The sequence below is a fragment of the Dromiciops gliroides genome, chromosome 1 (genome assembly GCF_019393635.1).
Source record: "Dromiciops gliroides isolate mDroGli1 chromosome 1, mDroGli1.pri, whole genome shotgun sequence".
NCBI classification, from domain to species: Eukaryota; Metazoa; Chordata; class Mammalia; order Microbiotheria; family Microbiotheriidae; genus Dromiciops; species Dromiciops gliroides.
Window position 1 is genome coordinate 89,618,746 of NC_057861.1, and position 23,601 is coordinate 89,642,346.

Genomic DNA, 23,601 nt, shown 5'->3' on the forward strand with positions numbered 1-23,601 from the left:
TAGAATAAGATATTTATATTCCTTAGCAGCAACAACATAATTATCATTAAGAATACACTACTCCAGGGCAGCTAGATGGCGCAGTGGATAGAGCACCAGCCCTGGATTCAGGAGGACCTGAGTTCAAATCTGGCCTCAGACACTTAACAATTACTAGCTGTGTGACCCTGGGCAAGTCACTTAACCCCAATTGCCTTGCACACAAAGTAAAAAAAAAAATTAAAAAAAAAAGAATACACTACTCCCAAAATGTTTTAAGATATTACACACAAAATTAAAACACATGGGACAGAAATAGAAAAGAACACTGGTCCTGATAGGAACCTTAGCTTGCAGAATATTTAAAAGCAGGCAATAGAATGCCCAAGGTGGGAATGCCATTGGAATTCTCCATTTTAGAGCTGGAAGGGATTCTTTGGTGTTGTCCTTGATGACCCTTCCTTGTACAGATGAGGAAACTGGGCTAAACTGACTTGCCTGGGGTTATTTATATTTACTGATAAATATACTAATGCTAATAATATACTACTAATATTAGTATTACATACTACTAATAATATAGTATAAAGTATAGTGTGTTATACTACTACTACTAATAGTATACTATATAGAATAATAATATAGTATAGTATAGTGTAGTATAGTATAATATAATATAATACAGTACTACTACTAATACTCCAGCCAGGATTTGAACCTGTGTCCTGGTACTTCTCATTCAGGGTTTTTTCCTTTCCCAACACTTCCATGGCTTAGTAGCGGGCTGAAGTTCCTGATTGATAGGCTAGAGTGCTCTCTTCTATGATCTTCTGCCTTAAGGCACCATTATCAAAGTTTTATTTTGAGTAACTGAATGCAATTCAACAGAAAATCTTATTACTACTCAAATTACTCTGACCAGACACCTTGAATGCCAAAGGCTCTATGGTTCAAGAGGTTAATGCAGCTTTCAATTAAAATGGTGTTGGTTAAAACCTGCAAATGATCATTGCTTTTGAATAGAGGACATAAGAAAACTGTTATGTTTTTCTCTTATTTTCCCCAGAGTACAGAATGAAAAGAGAACAAGATTGGGTGGGTTTCAGTTATGACTATCATTAACCCCTTGCATGATCTTTTCTTTTTTTTCTTCTTCTTCTTCTTCTTTTTTTTTTTTTTGGTGAGGCAGTTGGGGTTAAGTGACTTGCCTAGGGTCACACAGCTAGTAAGTGTTAAGTGTCTGAGGCTGGATTTGAACTCAGGTCCTCCTGACTCCCCGTCCGGTGCTCTATCCACTGCGCCACCTAGCTGCCCCCCTTGCATGATCTTTTATAAATAACCACTTTATTTCTCATTGGCAAATTAAGGAATTTGGATAGTTTTGGTCTCTGTGAAGTCAAGTATTCTATGTCTAAGTTCTTGCAGCTCTTCACATTCTATAATCTAACTTTCTGTAGTTTAAAGTGTTTTCCAGTTCTGACATTGTGTTCTAACATTTCATGTCCTAAGGTGCCTTCTTGCTCTAATATTTTGTGTTTTAAGGTATTAGTATTTTGTTGTCATATATTTCATTGTTTTTAAATATTCTGTGCTCTAAGGCCCTTTCTAGTTATGAAAGCCTAACTAGGATTTCTAGTGTCCACTGTACTCAAATCAGAGATATTTTGCTACACAAAACCAAAGACCTTGATCAGATAAGGACAGCGACACTTCAATTGTTGTTGCTGGTTGGTTACAATTATTCTAGGCTATTATTCACAAGACCAGCTTTTGTTCAACTACCCCCAAACCCCTGAGGACAAAGGAAGATGAAAAGCAACAAAGATTATTGAGAAGGCTACTTCTCTATCCAAGTAAATAATACCCCAAACCTCAGAACTCCTTCACAATTGTGCCAGAGGTTAATGTAAGAAACCTAAAATGAGAAGAGATGACAAAAGTTAAAAGCTGGTGCTGAACTGCAAGATATAAGTCCATTGTCACTGATTTTATCATTAGAGATAGACGATGGTTGGGGGAGAGAAGGAAAAAGAAGTGGGTAAATAAAGCCTTGTGTTCTTTCTTTTACATTCAAAGTAGAGGAAAAAAAACCAAACAACTAGATTGATTTGAACACAGTCATTTCTCCCCTCTTCCTGTTGCCATCTTTGGTCTTCTAGCTCTCCCTCCCTTCTCCCCTTTCATTGTGAGCTCTATAATTAAATTCTGCCTGCTATTATCAGGTTTGTTTAGTTTGTTCATTCTTCTGAATGGTTAGTGACAGAACGTCATTTTCCAGGGGTTATCAACAGAATGCAGGTGAGTAGAGGCCTGGTGCAGTGTGATCAGTTGTCCAGAAATACACACAGGAAACAGAGCCAAGTGGGGCAGATGATCACCCCAGAAGATGTAATTTTTGCACAGTAAGAGAAATCCGTGGAAATTTCTGAAGTGGCATCCTTCTCTTGGTGGTTTTAGTAATTATAAAGGGAAATGCACTGTGAATTCTTTTATGTAATGAGTATGGGTATGGGAAGGAGGATAGAAAAGGAAGCAGTATGGAGCTGTGGAAATGGTTCTATAGTCAAAGTACTTGGGTGCAAATCCTGCCTTTGATGCTTATCAAATACATGATTTTGGGCAAATCACTTTCCTGGTCCTCAGTATCCTTAAATGTAAATAGAAGGGGGTTGGAATATATAGCTGCTGAAATTCCTTTTAGATTTTGTAATCTATGTTCTCACATTCTAATCTCCAAATCCTTTTCCATCTCTGGAATTCAATGTTCTACATTTCACTATTAGATGTTAAAAAATAGAAGGGCCCTTCCAACTCTTTAATGTTCTGTGTTATAAAATTCTGTGTTCTAAGGACCCTTCTGTTTCCAGCATCATATGTTATCTTTACCTGTTGGGAAGAAATACTGTGGTTTCTTTGTCTCATCTTCTAAGAAGAATATTTGATTTTAGATTTCATAAAACCCATTACAGTATCTTATTTTGTGTTTATTTCTATTTCACTGTTTTTACTAGTAGTGTTATTGAAATCTTTACTATAGCCAATAGGAGAGAGGTTGAGAAAGGACTTTGGAGTTCTGAAATTAATTTATAGTCATTCCTTATAATAATGAATTGATCAATCAATCCATCAATTAAAAAAATTATTAAGCACCATATGCTATGTTGTACAATAGGGGTACAAACACGAAAGTGAAACATTCTGTACTGTCAAGAAGCTTATATTCCAATGGAGATAACATATATGTATATATGTATGTATGTTTATAAAGGAGGTATACAATATGTGGCAAGAGAAAGGCTCACACACTTGAAAGAACTCCAAGATCTTAGGGAGAATGGCCTCATAGAAGTCTTACATCTATTTCTCGTATTGATGACTGAGTTGCATCTGAAGAATGAGATGCAACTACCTGCTTTAGCCCAAGCTCTGACAGTCACTATGAGACTTTAGGTAAGTCATACCTTTCCTTTTCTGACCCTCAGTGTATTCATTTGTAAAATGGGGACATTAGACTTGATGTGATATGTGTGATTTCATAGAGAAGAATAGTAATTGTCTACTTCAGTCCTGATACCAGGACTATAACTCTTTGTTACAGTTCTGTGATTTCTGAGAATTTGCCACTACTCCCAAAAGGACTGGGTGGGAGCACATACTTTCTTCAAAGGCCTCTGTCACAGTGCCTCATTGCACAAACAGGTTTTATATTTTGGGTTCAGAATGTCTTGTAAAATTTCTAATTGGCAAAATGCTTGACATCATTTAGTCTAGGAGTACTCAATTTAAGAAGCTCAAATGCTATGTATAGTTACAAAGGGGAAAAAAGTATAGGAAGGCCTTCTTTTATTCACTTGACAGGTGTTAACTGAGCACCTACTATATTTATATAATGTTTCTGAAGTGATTTACATTCATTATCTCATTTGGTTTTCACAACAACCCTGTGAGATAGGGATTACAACTATTAGTTCAATTTTATACCTGTTTGCCTCAGTTTCCTCATCTGTAAAAATGAGCTAGAGAAAAAGATGGAAAATTACTCTAATATCTTTGCCAACAAAACTCCAGATGGGGTCATGAAGAGTCAGACCTTACTATCAACTAATAAATGAAGAAACTGAGGCCAGGGAAAATCAAGTGCTTTGCCCACAATTACACAGCTAGAAAACAGAAGAGCAAGTATTCAAACTTTGGTTTTGTAACACCAAAACCCTCTTTTCACTACACTAGGTTGACTCATAAGTGGTACATCAAATTGTGCCTAAATAGGAGGTCATAAATACCTATAAACAGTCTATTGTTTTTAAGGGAAGTAGTGAGGTCCAGTGATCCAGTGCTGAATTTCGAGAGGACCTGGGTTTGAATTCCCACTCTGCTACTTAATATCCAGTGCAAGTCACTTAATCTCTCTGTGCCTCAGTTTCCTCATCTGTAAAATGAGGGAGTTGGAATAGATGGCCTCTAAATTCCCTTCCAGCTTGAAATATATGCAACTCTGAGTCAAAATTCATCTGCAACTCAATACTGTGCTGTTGAGGGAGCAAAACAATTTAGTCAATTTTTTAAAAAAGCAACAACATTCACTATACATCTACTTTGTGCAAAATATTGTGCTAGGTGTTGTGGACATGAAGATGTAAGTAAAACATTTACTTCTCTCAAGGAATTTAGATTATACTCAATATTAGAATGCTAGGGTTGTAGCTTCACCCATGATAACAAAGCAGCTTTCCTTCTTGAAGACTTACTTCCTTCTTGTATAAAATGAAGAATCCCTCCTTCAACATCCCAAATTAGTAGTTATCCAGTCTTTATTTAAAGACTCCTACTGAATGAGAATGTACTTCCTTTTGGGGAAGCTTATTCCACTTTTAGCAATCTTTAGTTGTGGGAAACATTTTTGTCCTACTGAACCAAAATCAACCTCCTGGGAACTTCTACCCATTGTTCCCAGATTTTTCCCCTAGGGAGATACAGAAAAAGTCTAATACCTTCCTACAGTACTTCATATATTTGAAAACAGTTAACCAAGTCCTTCCCCCTCCCCAGTATTCTCTTTTTCAAGCTAAATACCCCAAAGTTCCTTTAACCAGTCCTCATATATACATATAGCATGATCTCAAGTCATCCATGTCATGCTTCCCTTTATAAACTACCACATGTCAATGTCATTTCCAAAATTTGATGACCAGTGTTGAACGTAATATTCCCAAGGTATTTTGACCAGTGGAGAGTTCTAGATTCTATGTCTGTTGCTTCTTTTAGGGTTCTGTAACCTCTGGTCCATGTGCTTCTCTGGAGTATTGGCAGAAGCAACAACTGTCTTCCTCTCCCCGTGATTTACCTGTTCTTTTTTCATTACAGTGTCAGTCTTTACTTTCTACTTTCCTCCTTTCTCCAGCTTGGTGGGAGAAGTATCATCCTAGATCTCCCCAAAGAGCCACTGCAGTATCAGAGTTTACCACCATTAAATCCTGGGAGACCAGTATGATGAGTTACCTTCCTGTTCTTAATTAGGAAACTCCTGTCCAGACATTTCCACCCTTTGTTTTTCAGGCCTGGAATTCTCTCCCTCATCCCTGACTTCTGGCTTCCTTCAAGTCCTAGCTAAAATACAACTCCTACTAGACACCTTTCCCTGTCCCCCTTAATTCTATTATCTTACCTCTGTTAATTATCTCCAAAATGTATCCTGCATGTATCTTGTTTGAAAAAATAATAACAGCTAGCATTAGTTTAGTGCCTACTATGTCCCAGGCCCTGTGCTAAGAACTTTACAAGTATTATCTCATTCGACCTCTACAACAACCCTAGAAGATAGGTGTTATTATTATCCTCATTTTACAGATGAAGAACTAGGGTGAAGAAAGGTTAAGTTACTTGCTCAGGGTCATATGGTTACTTTAAATATCTGAGGCTAGATTTGAATTCAGGTCTTCCTGATTCCTGTCCTTGTTCCCTATGCACTGAGACATTAAGCTGTTGTTTTCAGGTTATCTCACATTAAACCATGAGCTTCTTGAGAGCAGTGACTATATTTTTTGTTTGTTTGCTTTTCTTTTCTTTTCTTTTTCCTTTATTTTTGCAGGGCATTGGGGGTTAAGTGACTTGCCCAGGGTCACACAGCTAGTAAATGTCAAGTGTCTGAGGTAAGATTTGAACTCAGGTCTTTCTGAATCCAGGGCCAGTGCTTTATCCATTGCACCACCTAGCCTCCCCCCTGCTTTTCATTTTAATATCCCCATTGTTTAGCACAGTGTCAAGACTATAGTAAATGCTTAATAAGTTCTTTTTAACTTCATAACTAGCCTCATTGCACAACTGATTGAGACAGAATTAACTATTTGTTTGCCCGCCTCATAGGAATACATTGCAGATCAAATGAGATAATATGTAAAGCACTTTGAAAACATATGAATGGCATCAATCCCTGTCATCATTTGCAATAGTCATATACGTTAACTATATACTGCCTTACATATTCTTCACAATACATTTCTCCAAGTTCCCTTTTGAACATATAGGGTCTGTCTACTAGCTTGCTGCTGGTTAGATTGGTGGCATCTTCTAGCCTCTTTATTTCCTTCCTAGTACTCTTCCCATTTAGCAGTAATAATTAATATCAATAAATAGCTAGTAATTATATAGTTTTAATGTTTACAAAATGCTTTAAAATATTTTTACATTTGATCCTCACAACTATGGAAGGTAGGAGCTATTATTCATTTTTTTTTTTTGAGGGGCAGTGATGTTAAGTGATTTGCCCAAGGCCACAAGCTAGTAAGTGTCTGAGGCTGGATTTGAATTCAGGTCCTTCTGAATCCAGGGCTGGTGCTTTATCCACTGTGCTACCCAGCTGCCCCAGGTAGGAGCTATTATTATCCCCATTTTACTGAGGATGAAATGAAGCACAGAGGTTAAGTGACTTGGCCAGGATCACATAGCCATAAAAGTCAGAGGCTAGAGTTTGTGTAATTTAAGATTCTAAATGTGGATTCTAATCTGTTTCCCCAGTTTGGGGGAAACTGACTAAAAATCACTGATAAAACGAGTTTAGGTTTTTAAGGGTTTATTGGAAAATAGAAAGAAAAAGATTGAGAACAGAATTCTAACAGCCTGGCATTCCTATCTTTCCTCAAATTTCCTGTGAAGTCCTCTGCCGCCACCACGATCAAGTCAGGAAGCCAAAAAGGCCAGCGCTCTCTGCGCAGGCTCCCTTTCCTCCTTCCTGTCTCCTCCCAGACCATAGGAGGCTCCTCAAGTTGATTGGCTGGTAGCCTTGATAGACAGCACCCATGAGCAAACGTCATTTCCTGATGCCAAGGAAAAGCCACAATGCCTCTGAGGCATTTTCCTCATGGTGGAGCTTTCCACAGCATGTCTCCAGTAGGTGGCGTCATTCCAATCATTACAAATTGAACTTGGGTCTTCCTGACACCAAGTTGAACACTCTATCCACTGTATCCGCTAACTGCTCCTTAATCTATGTATGATCTCAGGACAAGTCAATTAACCTTTCTGGGTCTTATAAAATGAGAACATTGAACTACATGACCTCCTGTATTCCTTTAAGCTCTGAATCTGTTCTCCTGTGATTTTATAATCCTTTTTGTAGAGAAGGTGCCCTAGGACCTCAGTTTCAATCCAGGTGGAGATGTTACTACCTGAGCTCCTGCAGCCCCAAACTGTCTGTGTTTCCATTAGGTTGACAACATCCAAAAGTCCTGTGACTTTGTCTTCTGACTAAAATCTCTAAGGTCTCTTGAAGATGTAAATTGCTGTGATAGCTGGGATATGGATGATTAGAGTCCCACCAAGCAGTTCTTTCCTTCTAATTCATTCTTTTTTAATTTGAATCAAGTATAAATATATTAAATGTATAATATGCCCAGTAACTTAAATAACTTTCTGCCAATAGAAATATGAAATCTAAACCCTGGCTTCAGAGTTTACTATGTAATATAGAGTGATCCATATACACAAATCACTGTGGTAAAATACAAGGAACAACTGGCATTTACAAGTTGCTGCTACAGGTAGTATTAATCTCCATTTTACAGAAGAAGAAACTGAGACGCTGAGAGGCTAAATGACTTGACCATCATCACACAGAGACTAAATGAGTCTTGATTTTAACCTTGTTTTTTCCTCATGGTGCAGTGGATATAATAACACTGGGCTTTGAGTCAGGAAGACTCATCTTTATGAGTTCAAATCCAGCCTCAGACATTTACTAGCTGTGTGACCCTGGGCAAGTCACTTAATCCTATTTGCCTCAGTTTCTTCATCTGTAAAACGAGATGAAGAAGGAAATGACAACCACTCCAGTATCTTTGCCAAGAAAACTCCAAATGGGGTCACAAAGAGTCAGACATAATTGAAAAAAAAATGAGCAACAACAACTTGTCCTCATTCAATGTATGCCTTTCCATATTTAAATGTTATTGTCCTATGGGAGAGATAAATGGGTGAATGAGTGAAGGTCACTGGTAAGAGTAGGTATCAGAGAGGAATGATGTTGAAGGAGATATCCCAGAAGGCTTCATGTAGTTTCTATATTCCTATTATGTTGAGTTCAATGTAATTGTGCAACATACTTTTGTTACATGCCTACTATGTACAAGGCATTTTACTAGGGACTAGGTATACAAAATATGATCTCTGCCCTCAGGGAGTTCACATTCAACTTTGGAATACAATAAATATACAAACAAAGATGGTTTGGGGCAAATCTGATGGGAAAGAAAGTAGGAACTTGCCTGAGATGCAGCAAGGACTAAGGATCTGACTTCATTTGGAACCCAAGTGTGGCTTTCATACAAGCTTCTAACTCAGGTATGTTTCAGGATGAGTTGGGTGGATAGTTGACAATCTACCCCATGTGGGTGTAGCTAAGGAGAGAAAAGTCCACCTCTAAAATGGAGAGAAGGTAAGCAGGAAGATTTTAAGTTCTCTGAGAGAAAGAGGACAGCAGTCATGGGACAGTGCAGTTTGCCCCATGATGGTAGGTGGTGGTGGTGGAGGGAGGGAAGGGGTTTCTGGCCTGGGGTGGTTTGTGATGGCCTTTCACATCCTCTTGGATATAGGCTGTCCATCTACAACTTGTAGCCGCAAAGATAATAATCTCAAGTATATGACTGGCCATCATGAGGGAAAAGGATTAGAATTTTTCTCTGTGGACCCAGAGGCCATGACTAAGCCAACAGGATAGATAAAATGATTTAACTCTTGGCTTAACATAACCAACCGTATTGTCTAAAAATAGAAAGAGTGGCTTCTGAGGTAAGGGCTGTGGATGGACACAGGAGTTGTTTAAGCAGACAGGCTAAAAAATACTGGAAATATTTGAGATTCCTACATTAAGTAGATATTGGTTTAAATGCTTTCCAAGCAACATCAAGACATTATGATTTCAGGAACTGATTGACCAATTCAATTCAGCCATCAGGGTCATTATTATCTTTGAACTTCAGTTGCCTTATTTGTAAAATAGGGTCTATCTACTCTTGGGGTAGTTGGAAATAATGTGTTTTGTAAACATTACTCAGGTGTGAAAAAATAGATAAATACCTTTGTTCATGACAAGTTGTTAATTGAGTCATTTCAATTGTGTCTGATGCTTTGTGACCCTATTTTGGGGGAGTTTTCTTGGCAAAGATACTATAGTCTGTGGTTTACCATTTCCTTCTCAAGTTCATTTTATACTTGAGAAACGGAGGCAAAAAGGGTTAAGTGACTTGGACAGGGTCACACAGCTAGTTAGTGCCTGAGGCGGGCTTTGAACTCATGAAGATGAATGAGACTTCCAAGCCCTGTGCTCTATCCCACTTCACTATCTAGCTGCCCCTTGTTCAGTAAAAATTGGTAAATTCAGTCAACATAAAGAGAGAATGAATAGGAGTTATATAGCTTGAGAATCCAGTTCCTGGATTTCTGACTTCTGGCCTATTGCCAGTAGTTTTTCAGAGCTCTGGCATCAAGCCTTTCCAAGTCATTGCTTATCACCCTGGAGCTGACTTTAAGGAGCTTTAATGTTGCCATGCCAGTGAGTGTCACCCTGTACTGATGGAGAAGGAGTTGGCGGGGACAGCTTGACACAACTGACCTGCTGGAATTGAAGCCAAAAGAATTATCTGTTGTAACAGAAACCCATGGGTTACTGTAGGAAATGCATAGCAATACATGGCAAATTGTTCTGTCCTTCTCCCTTCATCCCCACCTCCAACCACCACCACAATAGGCACAAGCACACACACACGAGTACTTATAAAGACTGAGTATTTCATTTTATTCTTCAGCTCACTAACTGGAGTAGAATCTGGGCTAGTAGTTTGGAGACTCGGCTCTAATCTCAAAGGTGATAATGATAATAAAACAGGTATTTTGAATGAATGGCTAAGTCAGCTCCTAATATCAAAGAATCTCAGACTTAGAAGGCACTCAGAGGATATATAGGTCAAAATATACTTACTGCATGAATCAACTGGACATTATTTTCACTATTTTCCATACTGTTAGTTTGAACACCTCGAGGGGTTAGGAATTCTACCACTCTAGTGGTATGACCCTGGACAACTCAGGTCACTTCTCTCAGTCTCATTTTCTTCCTTTATAAAATAATAACAACAATAATTCATATTCCTATTGTTCCTTTTGTTTGGCAAGGCATTTCCTGATGGTACCTCTGTGATGGGTAGGTAGTAATGAAAGTATGATTGTTGCCTTTTTTGCAGATAAGGAAATTGAGTATAAATGCATTTATGTGACTCTACAGTCATAAAGCTAATAATTTTAAATGTTGAAGTTTAAACCCAAGTCTACTTATCTCCAAGTATTTCCATTGTATTTTCCTTCTTTCTTTCTTTCTTTCCTCCTTCCTTTCTCTCTCTCTCTCCCTCCCTCCCTCCCTTCCTCCCTCCCTTTTTTCTTTTTTTGAGGGAGGTGACAGTGAGGGAAGGAGGGCAGAACCTATGATTTTGTTAGCATAGGGAGCTCCTATTGAGGAAAATTCATAACCTAGTGAAGATTGGCACCTGTTCTGCAATTTATAACCTTAGAGAGTTGCTTAGAGCACTGAGATGCTAAGTAAATTGTCCAAGGCCACACAGTCAGCCTGTGTCAGAGTCAAGACTTGAACCAAAGTCTTCTTGAATCCACATTAGGGTTTCTATCCACTATATGATAGCTGCTTCTGTTTCTTATCATAATGCGATAATGTCAATAAATAATAATAATTTAAAAAATCAATATTTCTGGTTAACCGAATGTGTCTCATAATTGGGATAGATTAGCTGTCCTCTAAAGTCCCCTCCACCCTTATCATCTCATGCTTTCCATTCCTGCTTCCTCCTTCCCCATTCTTGGTCATCTTGTTTCACGGTTACAGATGACACCCCTTGAGTCATCTGTTCTTGATGGAAGCCTATCATCTCTTTAAGAGTAGTGCAGTAGCACCCTGTCAGGGTGATGACATGGTGTAAAGCCAACTGTGTTTCACACTGCCTGCTGCTGGGTGACAAATTCTGTTTTGTCAGATGGAAAATAAAATCAACTTAGATTTCCCACTTTTATCTTCTTCCAACAGTATGAAGCAGTGGGTACCCTGGACTGGGGACTTGACTGCAATCCCAGTTTTACCACTAACTGACTTGCCCAGTGGCCTTGGGCAACTTACTCTTTCTGAGGATCTCTTCCCTTCCCTTTGTACAAGGTTATCTTGAAGATCAAGAGACATTCCATGTATAACAGTACTTTGAAAAGTATAAATGATAACAAGATCTATATGCGTGTGAATATGAATATATATACATACATACATATATGTATGTATATATATTTACATGTATATATATATGAATGGATAAACAAAGTGCCTACTATGTGCCAGGCACCATGCTAGCCACTGGAAATACAAATACTAAAGAAAAGACATCTAGATCATATGAAATAAAAAGTTCCCATCCACTTCCCTGACTTCAATTGTCATAACCATACAGGAGATGCTCCCATCAATATCTGTAGCCCTAGTCCTTCCCAATCAGATTTTTGCATTTCTAATTGATTCTTGGACAATTCTGTCTAGACGACTTCTTGGCAACTTTAAACTCAGTGTGGCCAAAACAGAATCCTCTGTCCCCCAAACCTGCCCCTGCCCCTCCTGGTTCCATTGATGGCACCACCATCTTTCTTTTTACCTAGGCTTTAAAATGGAATCTTTGAGTCTTCGTATGGCAGATTTCACTTCCTGCTCTCCTTATTCTTTGCCCCCTCACCACCTTCAACTCTTTGTTGTGTGCTATTGAATGTATAGGATTCCTGGGATTTTTGGACCTTGTCTTATCTGGCCAACTCAGATGAAAACCCAAAATAGTTTCACAAATTTTAAGTGAAGGGGTAGATGAGAAACAGAAGGAAAAGAGAACAGAAAGTGGGCTGGGAGAGGGAGAAGGAGGTATTTAATAGCTAATAATGGCTAGCATTTATGTCTCTAAGTTTTGAAAAGTATTTTATAGTCAGATAGGTGGTAGAGTGGAGAGAGTATTAGACCTAAAATCAGGAAGACCTGAGTTGAAATATGGTCTCAGACACTTAACTGTGTGACTGTGTACCAGGCCTTGTCTGGCTTAGTTTCCTCATGTAAATTGATAATAATCTCATAGGGTTATTGTGCAGATCAAACATGATACTATTTGTAAAGTGCTTAGCACCTTGCCTGGCACATAGTAGATACTTTAAAAATTCCATTTCCTTCCTTTACAAATATTATGTCATTTCATCCTCACAATAACCATATAAGGTAGTTGCTATTACTGTCCACATTTTAGAGTGAGGGGAACTGAGGCTGAGAAGAGTTACATGATGTCCCCAAAGTCAGACAGGTAGTGAGTGTCTGAGCCAGGATTTGAAGTCAGGTATTCCTACCTCTGATACACCACCTACCGGCCTTTGATGATCTAAAGAGAATCATTAGAATATAGTTAATGTGACATTTTTAGCTCATTATCAAGCAGTCTTTTATAGTATAAATTGAATCAGTATAGTATAAGTCAAACTAGCAAAAATATGGATTATCAGGGTTACTATTAACTCAATAACATGCACATCCACCAATACCGACTTTTATTTAAAAAAAAAAAAAAAGAAGCACGATTGTCTAGCTAAGAGGCTCACAGTTACTCCTAATATACAGATTTGTACTGGGCCATCCCTCCTAGGCCCACTTGGCTCTCTGTGGCCATGGATTTTCTGGACATATTTTTTCTTGTAAGACAGCAAGTAGGAGAGAGACAGGAAGCAAGGTCTAAGAAGGAGATGCTAGAAGCCCTGTCAACTCCTTTTGGCTTAGCTAGGTCACGTCCCCTCACTGTTATCTCCTACAATGAAGCAATACTTATTTACATTTGAACGGAGGGGAGAGATAGACTTCCATGAAGTGAAAATTAAAAAAAAATTAATATATACATTTATATATTTATATTTATAATTATATTAATGTTTTATATAGCATTTATGTAGTGCTTTATGGTTTAAAAACATTTTACAAACATGATCTCATTTTATCCTTGCAAAATCCTCGAGAGACAGTTATTATTATTATCCTCATTTTATATATCAGGAAACTGAGGCAGACAGTGGTTAAGTGACTTGTTCACTGTTATGCCTAGAACGTGTCTAATGCTAAATCTGAACTTGGATCTTCCTGACCTGGGCCAGCTCTCTGTCCACTGGGCCACAAAGCTATCTCTTCTCACTGTCCATTGTATTGAATCAAGAGGGTATTTTTCTGTGTCTGATAAAAAGTTTCTCTCTACTGTGCTCATCCCCATTCAGAAAATTAGAAGGTATCAGATGCCATTGAGAAAGTTACTCAAATTTTGAACAAGGGTTTAAGCTAACTATTGTTGATATTGACCTTTCTAAGGAAAGGTGCAATGTCATCATTACCAAGCCCTGTCAAGTCTTGGTTCCATAATAACCACCCTGCATATACTCTTTCATTTTTCACTAATACCACCTAATGTAATATTTCCTCATGGTTCAGTTACAGTATTTTCATAGCATCCTTGTTGGTCTTCCTACCTTTGATATCTCCGTTTTACGATCCACTGATGTATCCCCTGCCAAGGTGGTCTTCTAAATGAACCAACCTGGCCATGCTACTTCCTTTCTTTAAAACCTTCAATATTTTATCATTGCCTGTAAGGTGATATAAACTCTTTAGCCCTGTAATGAAAGAGTTATTTTATAGTTTTCCAAATAACACACACTGCATTTCAGTTACATACATTCACCTGCTTATTCCCTACTACCCCCACTGACATGAATGAACCTATGGCTAGAATGGATACACCCCCCTCACCCCCCACACACCTCTTTCTATTCCTTCAAGGCCTTGTTCTGATATTTTAATTTTTGCCATTGGGCTTTCTGTGATAGCTAGACGTGATAGCTTCCTTGCTAGTTTCTAATACAATTCTCTTATTTTTCCCTTTCTTAAGCACTTTGATTATTTGTGTACATGCCTGATTGTGAGGTGCCAGGCAGACATGAGAGCTGTCTTCAAGTCTTTAAAGAGCAGCCATGCGGAAAATGAATTAGATTTGTTCTGCTTGGCCCTAGAGGGCAGAACAAGAACAATGGATAGAAATTGCAGAGAAGAAGATATAGGATTCATGGAAGTGAAAGCATCCAGAAATAGAGCTATGCCAAATGAACTGGGCTGTCTTGAGAGGCAGTGGATTCCTCATCATTAGACGTCTTTGAGCAAAAGTTAGAATCTATGTCATGGATACTATGAAAAGGACTGTTTCCTCAAGGAGGATTTTGAACTAGATGGTCCCTGTGGTCTCCTTCAAACCTGGCATCTGTGAATCTTTGAAGTTGCTTAAGAGTACTTTTATCTCAATGAGGAAAACAACTTTCTTTCTAACAAATTAGGGATTGCTGTCAATTGAGAGCTAAATTCTAGAGATGGTTGATAAGTTATTTGACTTTTTTCCTAGAGAGAATTCAGGGTCAGGTATGGAAAGATTAGATGATCTCTGTCGTCGTCTCCACCTGGGAGATGGCTCCCCTTCTGAAAGTCCTGTAATATGGAAGGAAAATGTAAGAAAGAGATTGTATGGTCCTGGTCTCAAAGAAGTTTAGTCTTATGAAGGTGATACAACAGGCCCTATTCAGGGCATTAAAAAACAAGTTTTCTATATGAATCAGTATAATCTCGTTCTAGGTTTTTTGTGGAAGAAAAATTATTGTAAAAAATGGAAAGGTCATTCTGAGAATAATTCCTGAAGAGGGTGAGCCTTGAAGGATGGAGTATGATTTGAACCATTGTGCAGGAAGAATTGTCTTTATAGACAAAGGCTGGGCTTGGTGATAGGAGTTCAAATTGGACTCACCCAAATAATGATAGCTAATATTTACATTATGTTTTAATGTAAATGCTTTACATTTATTACCTCATTTAATTCCCATAAAAGCCCTATGAAGAAGGTGTTATTATCCCTATTTTTATTAGTGAGAAAACTGAGGCAAACAGAGAGTTAGTGACTTTCCCAAGGTCACACAATTAGTAAGTATCTGAGGCAAGATTTGACCTCAAATTTTCCTCATTCTAGACCTAGCACTCTATCTACTCAGCCATTTAACTGCCTTTTAAATCTATGTGATAGGCCTCAAATATGTGGAACAGTGAATAGAGTGCTGGATCTGGAGTTAGGAAGACTCATCTTCCTGAGTTAAAATCTAACCCCAAATACTTAACTAGCTATATGACCTTGGGCAAGTCACTTAGTCCTGTTTGAATCAGTTTCCTCATCTATAAAATGAGCTGGAGAAAGAAATGTCAAACTACCTCTGTATCTTTGCCAACAAAACTCCAAATGGAGTCACGAAGACTTGGCCACAATTGAAAAAAATGACTGAACTTTGTTTTTCATGCAACTGCCAATTTCTGATATATCCTCATACTATCCAACTTTACATTTAATAAAGAAAAATAGTTACTCAGAATTGAAGGAGAAAATACGTAATAAATGTAATCTTCCACACCTGTGATCGATCTTCTCCCTACTGTGAAGAGACTTCTATTTCACCATCTGATCTCTGGAAAATAAGATTAGCCAGTGGAATTAACCTGTGTGGCCTGATATTCCTCAAGGACATGACGATGGATAGTCTCAGTGATAGGTTTTTAGACTGTTCGCTATTTCTGGTTCAGAGAAAGCCCTAAATGTTCATGAAATATTAGAACATGTTGTTTGAGAGGAAAGAGGCTTTTACATCATCAAGGTGTTGGTGAAGGTAGGTGATAACATAGTCTTTACCCACACAATTCCAACATTGGTAAATAACAGACTAAAGTTTCAGGAGGAGGATAGGGTATGGCTGCAGAAGTGATGTTTATAACAGCAATAATAATAGCATTTCAATTGTTATTGGAAAGTCTGGAGAAATTGTAACTACTGTTAGCACTGACATAATACTTTGATAGAAGATCTGAGTTCATGCACCCAGTAGGAGTCACTAAGTCTCTGTCTTGGACATTTTCCACCAACAGTTTGTAAATACTTAGATGAAGTGTAAGCTTAATGGACTAGGGAAGCCCAGTGTATTTATGGTGAATTTCACAAACATTAATTGCCAAAATGTTTTTGAAGTCAATAGAATTGGAGACCAATTACAGTGACCTGAAAATTCCCTGGAGAGTCTATGCAAAAGTATGATTAATGGGAATGTAACTGAACTTTAAAATGAGACTAGCTTGATGCATAGAAAATAGATAGACATATAGAGGCAAGGGGAAAATAGACCAAATAGTAATTGTTTTAATTGAGATCATGAAATCCAATTGAGACATATAGTGGAACTAAGGGTGAAGCAATTCACTGTAGAAAATGCATGTGATTTCATTGAGAATATATAACTCTGGCTAAAATAGCTAAACTCTAGCTATTTGTATGTATATGTACTATGTAATGACTGAGTTTGTGTGCTAGAATTTTACCATGTAAATTAAAATTTGAATATACCTACATCAGTTATCTCTGCCCACATACTTCCTTCTCCTCTGTTTCTCTCCATATTTCTCCTCTCTTCTTTTTTCTACTTCAGTTTCTTTTCTTTCTCCATCCCCACTCATTTCTTTCTCTTTTCTACTCTTACTTTCTCTCTTTTAAAATTTTAGATTCTCTTCCATCTTATTTTCTCTTTAATCTGTCTTTTCTTCTCTGTTTTGTTTCCTTATGCCTGTATTTCCTCTTTCAGTCTCTTCTCCTTCCTTCCTTCTTTCCTCTTTTTTCACTCTATCCCTTTCATCCTTTTTTCTCCCTCTTCCCTATGTATCTCTACCTTCTCTTCCCTCCTTCCTACTTTTAAAAATCACTCTTTCTTCCTCTGGAAAAGAGACAATGACCTTCTTAGCTTTCCTTTCTTATGACATTCCACTTATGTACTCTACATTTTTTTTTGGTGAAGCAATGAGGGTTAAGTGACTTGCCCAGGGTCACACAGATAGTATATGTAAAGTATCTGAGACTGGATTTATACTCAGGTCCTCCTGACTCCATGGCTGGTGCTCTATCCACTGTGCCACCTAGCTGCCCCATCCACATATTTTTATTGCTTGTTTTCTATCCTCAGAATTTACACCCTTTTCATTTCTGCCTCCTGACTTATTTCAAATCTCAGCTGAAGTCCTACCTTCCTTTCTAGACTTACTTAATATTAGGGCTTCCCTCTGAGATTATCTCCAATTTCTTGTTTCTATATAATTGTTTTCATATCATCTTCCCCATTATTGAGCTACTTAAAAATGGACTTTTTCCTGTGCCATTTTTTTGGTATACCTAGTTCCTGGCTTATAGTAGGCACTTAATAAATACTTGTTGACTTGACTTATTGTCTACTTTACCATTATACTCCCTGGATTCCAGGGCATGGTCCTTTGACTGCCATTGTAACATAACAACTCAGGGGCTTGTCATCTGCCTTGTAACTGACCTTCCTTTATCTACTTTCTCCTTTTATTAAAATGTAAACTCATTGTGAGCAGGGGCAGTCTAACTCACTTTTATTTTGATGTGATTTTATATATATTCCTCGGGATACTAATTCACAGGGAAGCATTCCATGAACAGTGCATATATGTACATACTATGCTCTACAACATGCATTTATTATACACCTTCTGTGTGCAAGGAACTGTATGAAATGCTGAGGCTGCATAGATGACTGTAACAAAGTTCCAGCCTTCTAAAGGCCCTGGGTGAGGAGAGCTTCAAAGTCAGGCAGGGCACAGACCTTATGGCTGGCAAGTAGCCATTCATGACTGTGTCTATCTAGCCTTCTGAGGGATCCTGCCTTTCTGTGATTTGTGCCATGTGGTACTATCCCCTTATGCCAAGACATCAATCTAATAGAAGCTGTTGGTCACAAGAAAGCATTTTAATAACAACTTTGGCTACTGTTCTGTCAAGGCATCAGGCTTCTGAGGACAAAGGGGAGGGCTTTACCTTTCTAGCCTTTATCACCTGTCATTGTACTCCAGTACACATGCAATCCTACTTATGGTCTTTTGTTTCCCCTAGTTCCTTTGTTCATAGTGCCTGGCACATAGTAGGCACTTAGTAAATATTTGTTGATTGATTCCCTCTGATAAGACCCAGTTTAAGTAGAATCTCCTTGATGACTTCATGATTATTAGTAATCCAGAAAGAAAGGATGAAAATCAAGTCAACAAATATTTATTAAGCTCCTAGTATATACATGAATCGATAGAATAAGCCTTGTCAATACAAAATAAAAAAAGAAAACAAGCCCTGCTGTCAGGAAACCTATAATCTATCAAAGGGACATAGTGTGAACTCAAGTAAGGAGGGAGACAAAACTAGTATTATGGTAGGGTGATGTCAGGAAAGCTTTTGTAGAGGAGGTGATATCTCAGCTAAGTCTTGTTGGACACTAAAGATTTTCAGAGGAGGTGAGAAAGGAGTGTATTCCCAGCAAGAGGTTGTGCCAAAAATGGAAATGAGTAATGGAATTCCAGGTTTAGGGCTATTGGGCCAATTTGTCTAGAATAGAGAGAACATGAAGGAGAAAAATCTGACAGGTAATTTATCAGAGGCAGAGCTAGACTGGGGGCTGATTGCAGAGGGCTTTAAATGCCAGTCAGATGAGTTTATACTTTCTCCTTGAGGAAATTAGAAATTGAAGCAATTACTTGATTTTTAATCAGTGAAGTGACATGGTCAGACTTGTGTTTTAGGAATATGAATTTGGTAAATGTAAGGATGATGGATTAGAGAAAGTAGAGACAAGAAACACAGAGTGGGGTATTTTGATAATTCAGATAAGAGAGGTGTTGGAGCCAAACCCAGCATGGTGACTTTATGACTTAAAAGCAAAGGATGGATTGCAAAACATCAGAAAAGAGTTTAGAGGGAACAGGCAATTTACCTTACTCATATTTTGTGCTTCTTAGACACTTAGTACTTTTCCAATACTCTGTGTACTGGCTCTTAGTTTGTATTCCATATCATCTATTATCCTATATTACATGTGTATTATTCTTCTGGTTATCCTTATCTCTTTCCCACTGGAGCTTTCGACACTGACCTTGCGTTTTCTGGCTCTAAGAGATGAAATTTTGTCTCATATTGTCAATATCCAGGCCTCCACACTACTTCCTGTTGTTTCTCTACCATTCCATTAAAAGCATACCACCTCCACCTGACATCTATCAGATTGGCTAATATGAAAAAAGGAAAATAATAAATGTTGGAGAAGCTATGGAAAAATTGGAACACTAATGCATTATTGGTAGAGCTGTGAACTGATCCAACCATTCTGGAGAGCAATTTGGAATTATGCTATGCATACCCTTTGACCCAGCAATACCACTTTTGGGTCTTTTTCCCAAAGAGATCATAAAAAAGGGAAAAGGACCCACATGTATAAAAATATTTATAGCTGCTCTTTTTGTGGTGGCAAGGAATTGGAAATTGAGGGGTTGCCCACAATTGGGGAATGGCTGAACAAGTTGTGGTATAAGAATGTAATGGAATTCTATTGTGCTGTAAGAAACGATGAGCAAGAGGAGTTCAGAGAAACTTGAAAGGACTTGCATGAACTGATGATGAGTGAGATGAGCAGAACCAGAAGAATGTTATACACAGTATCATCAACATTATATATTGATCAACTGTGATAGACTAGATTCTTCTCACAAATACAACAGTGCAAGAAAGTCCCAAAGGACTCATGATGAAAAAGGCTCTCCAAAAAAAAAAAATAGAACTGTGGAGTATGGATGCTGATTGAAACATACTATTTCTTTTGTTTTGGGTGCTCTTGTTTTTTTTTGTTTGAGTTTTTTCCTTTTTGCTCTGATTCTTCTCTTATAACATGACTAATGCAGAAATATGTTTAATTTATATATATATATGTATGTATATATATATATATATGTATATATGCGTATATAAAACCTATATCATATTACCTGCTGTCTAGGGGAGAGAGGGAGAAAAATCTTATAAAACAAATGTTGAAAACTATCTCTACATGTAACTGGAAAATAATAAAATACTATTATTTTTTAAAAAAGCATACCACTGGATAGAGCACCGGCCCTGGAGTCAGGAGTACCTGAGTTCAAATCCGGCCTCAGACACTTAACACTTACTAGCTGTGTGACCCTGGGCAAGTCACTTAACCCCCATTGCCCTGCAAAAAAAAAAAAAGAATATAAGGTTCAAGGGGGCAACTAGGTGGTGCAGTGGATAGAGCACTGGCTCTGGAGTCAAGAGGACCTGAGTTCAAATCCAGCCTCAGACACTTGACACTTACTAGCTGTGTGACCCTGGGCAGGTTACTTAGCTCCATTTGCTTCACACAAAACAAAAAAACAACAGCAACAACAACAACAACAACAACAAAAAAATAAGGTTCAAAGTGATGAGAGACTGTTTTTCCTCTTTGTATTTATATCCCTAGGGTTTAACACAGTACCTGGCACATAGTAAATACTTAAATCTCGCTCTTGCTCTCACCCTCACTCTCGCTCTCTCTTGCTCTCTCTCGCTCTCGCAGAGTATTTCTTCATTGACATGGGAGCTCTGGATTTTGACTATGACATTCCTGGAACCTTTCCTCTTTGGGTTCCTTTTAGGTAGTGATGAATGTATTCTTTCTTTATTTTGTCCACTCATTCTTATATGTGGGGCGTTATCATTTATACTTTCTTGAAATAAAAGTCACGGGGTCAGGGAATCCAGTTATTCTTTTTTTTTTAAAGAAAATTATGTAATTCATTTACTATTTTTTTCCTCAATTACATGTAAACATTTTTAACGTTCTTTTTTAAACTTTGTGTTCTAAATTCTCTGTTTTCCTCCCTCCCCAATTGAGAAAGTAAGCAGTTTGCAAAACATTTCCATATTAGTCTTCTTGTGAAAGAAAACATAGACAAAAAGCAAACCTCAAGAAAAATAAAAAGCTTAAAAAATGATGTGTCAATCTGTATTCAGACACCATCAGGTCTTTCTCAGGGGATGGATAGCATTTTTTATCATGAGTCCTTCAGAGTTCTTTTGGATCACTGTATTGCTGAGAGTAGCTAAGTTATTCACAGCTGAATAACTTACAATCATCTTACAATATTGCTGTTACTTTGTGCACAGAACATTTCACTTTGCATCAGCTCATGTAAGTCCAGGTTCTTCTGAGAGAATTGTCCTCCTCATTTCTCTTCTTTCTTTCTTTCTTTCTTCCTTTCTTTCTTTCTTTCTTTCTTTCTTTCTTTCTTTCTTTCTTTCTTTCTTTCTTTCTTTCTTTCTTTCTTTCTGGCAGGGCAGTGAGGGTTAAGTGACTTGCCTAAGGGCCACACAGCTAGTAAGTGTCAAGTGTCTGAGGCCGGATTTGAACTCAGGTCCTCCTGAATCCAGGGCTGGTGCTTTATTCACTGTGCCATCTAGCTGCCTCCCTCCTCATTTCTATTTTTTTTTCATCAGTACCAAGTTACTTTATTGTAAATGGTGGTAGTTTTTTGGTACAGATTATGAAAAGGTCAGATAACCAAAATATGCATGCACGTGAAAGACAGGAGGAGTGGCGCCCACAGTTCCCAGGTGTGGAGGAAGCCAGGTGTGGCTTAGTTCTTGTTGTCACTGTTTCCAAGGGTATGCTTATCAAAAAGATATTCCGCCATGCCAGAATCGGGGCCCCCATTATGCGCAGGTTCCTTACTTGATCACCCAGTTGTTTGATGGACTTTACCTGTTCTTCCAGGTAGTGGGTTTCCATGAAATCACATAAATGGGGGTCGTTTTTGTCAGTTGCCAGCTTGTGCAGTTTCAGTAAGGACTGACTGACATTTTTTTCCAAGTGCAGAGCACAATCCATTACATTCAGTCCACTCTCCCAGTCATTGTGGTCTGGTTTCTTGATCTCCTGCAGGAAGATGTGGCCGCCAAGTTGGTTCTGCAGTTTCATCAGCTTCTCAGTGTGCTCCCGCTCCTCATGAGACTGGCGCAGGAAATACTTGGCAAAGTTCTTCAGGGCCACGTCATCTCGGTCAAAGTAATAATACATAGACAGGTAGATGTAGGAGGTGTAGAGCTCCAGGTTAATCTGCCGGTTGATGGCGCCCTCAGTCCTGGTGGTAGTTCTGTCGCACCTGAGAGGGAGACAAGGTCGTCATGGTGTCGGAAATGGTGGAGGCGGCTTAGACTAGGAGGCGGAGGGAGGAGGCAGCTGCACAGAGGCTGCGGCTGAGCTGGAGGGCTGCTGCTTGAACCCTAGGATGGAGAAGTGCTGGTTAGTGGAAGTGAAGGTGGAGAGTTGGTTAAGGTCGGCTCCAGCCAGGAATCACACAGAGGGTTCTGTTCAAGCCCTGTTGAAGCAGAAAACCGCAGCGACTCCCCTTCCCTGTGCTTCTGGCCCCTCCTCATTTCTTATAGCATAATAATATCTCATCATAATGACATACCACAATTTGTTCAGGCATTTCCCAATTGATGGGCATTCCCTCAGTTTCCCATTCTTTGGTACCAGAAAAGAGTTGCTATAAATATTTTTGTACATATAGGTTCTTTTCCTTTTTGTTTCTTTTATCTCTTTTTGGATACAATCCTAGTAGTGCTATTGCTAGGTCAAAGGGTATGCATGGTTTTATAGCTCTTTGGACATAGTTCCAAATTGTTTTACAGCACAAGTGAATCAATCCACAATTCCACCAGCAGTGCATTAATGCCTCATTTTTTCCCACATCCCCTCCAGTATTTGTCATTTTCCTCTTCTGTCCTAGTAGCCAATCTTAATACATATGAAGTAGGACCTCAGAATTGTTTTGATTTGCATCTTTCTAATCAACAGTGAGTTAGAGCATTTTTCCATATGCCTATAGATAGCCTTGCTTCCTTTATCTGAAAACTGTTCATATTTTTGGTCATTTAAAAATTGGAGAATGGCTCTTATTTTTAGAAATTTGACTCAGTTCTCTATATGTTTGAGACATGAGGACTTTATCAGAGAAATGCTTCAATTTTTTTTTCATACTTCCTATTGCTAACTATATTTTCCTCCATCCTGTTACTCCCTCCCCATTTATTCTATCCTCTCTCT

General features: G+C 38.3%; 1 protein-coding gene and 1 pseudogene across 7 annotated transcripts in view; one reads left to right on the forward strand and one right to left on the reverse strand.

Annotated features, from left to right (window-relative positions):
• The window catches only part of FAM135B (family with sequence similarity 135 member B), a 493,118-nt gene that overhangs the window by 219,351 nt on the left and 250,166 nt on the right, over window positions 1–23,601 (forward strand). The window lies entirely within an intron of this gene.
• Window positions 22,130–22,678, reverse strand: LOC122730443 (annotated as a pseudogene).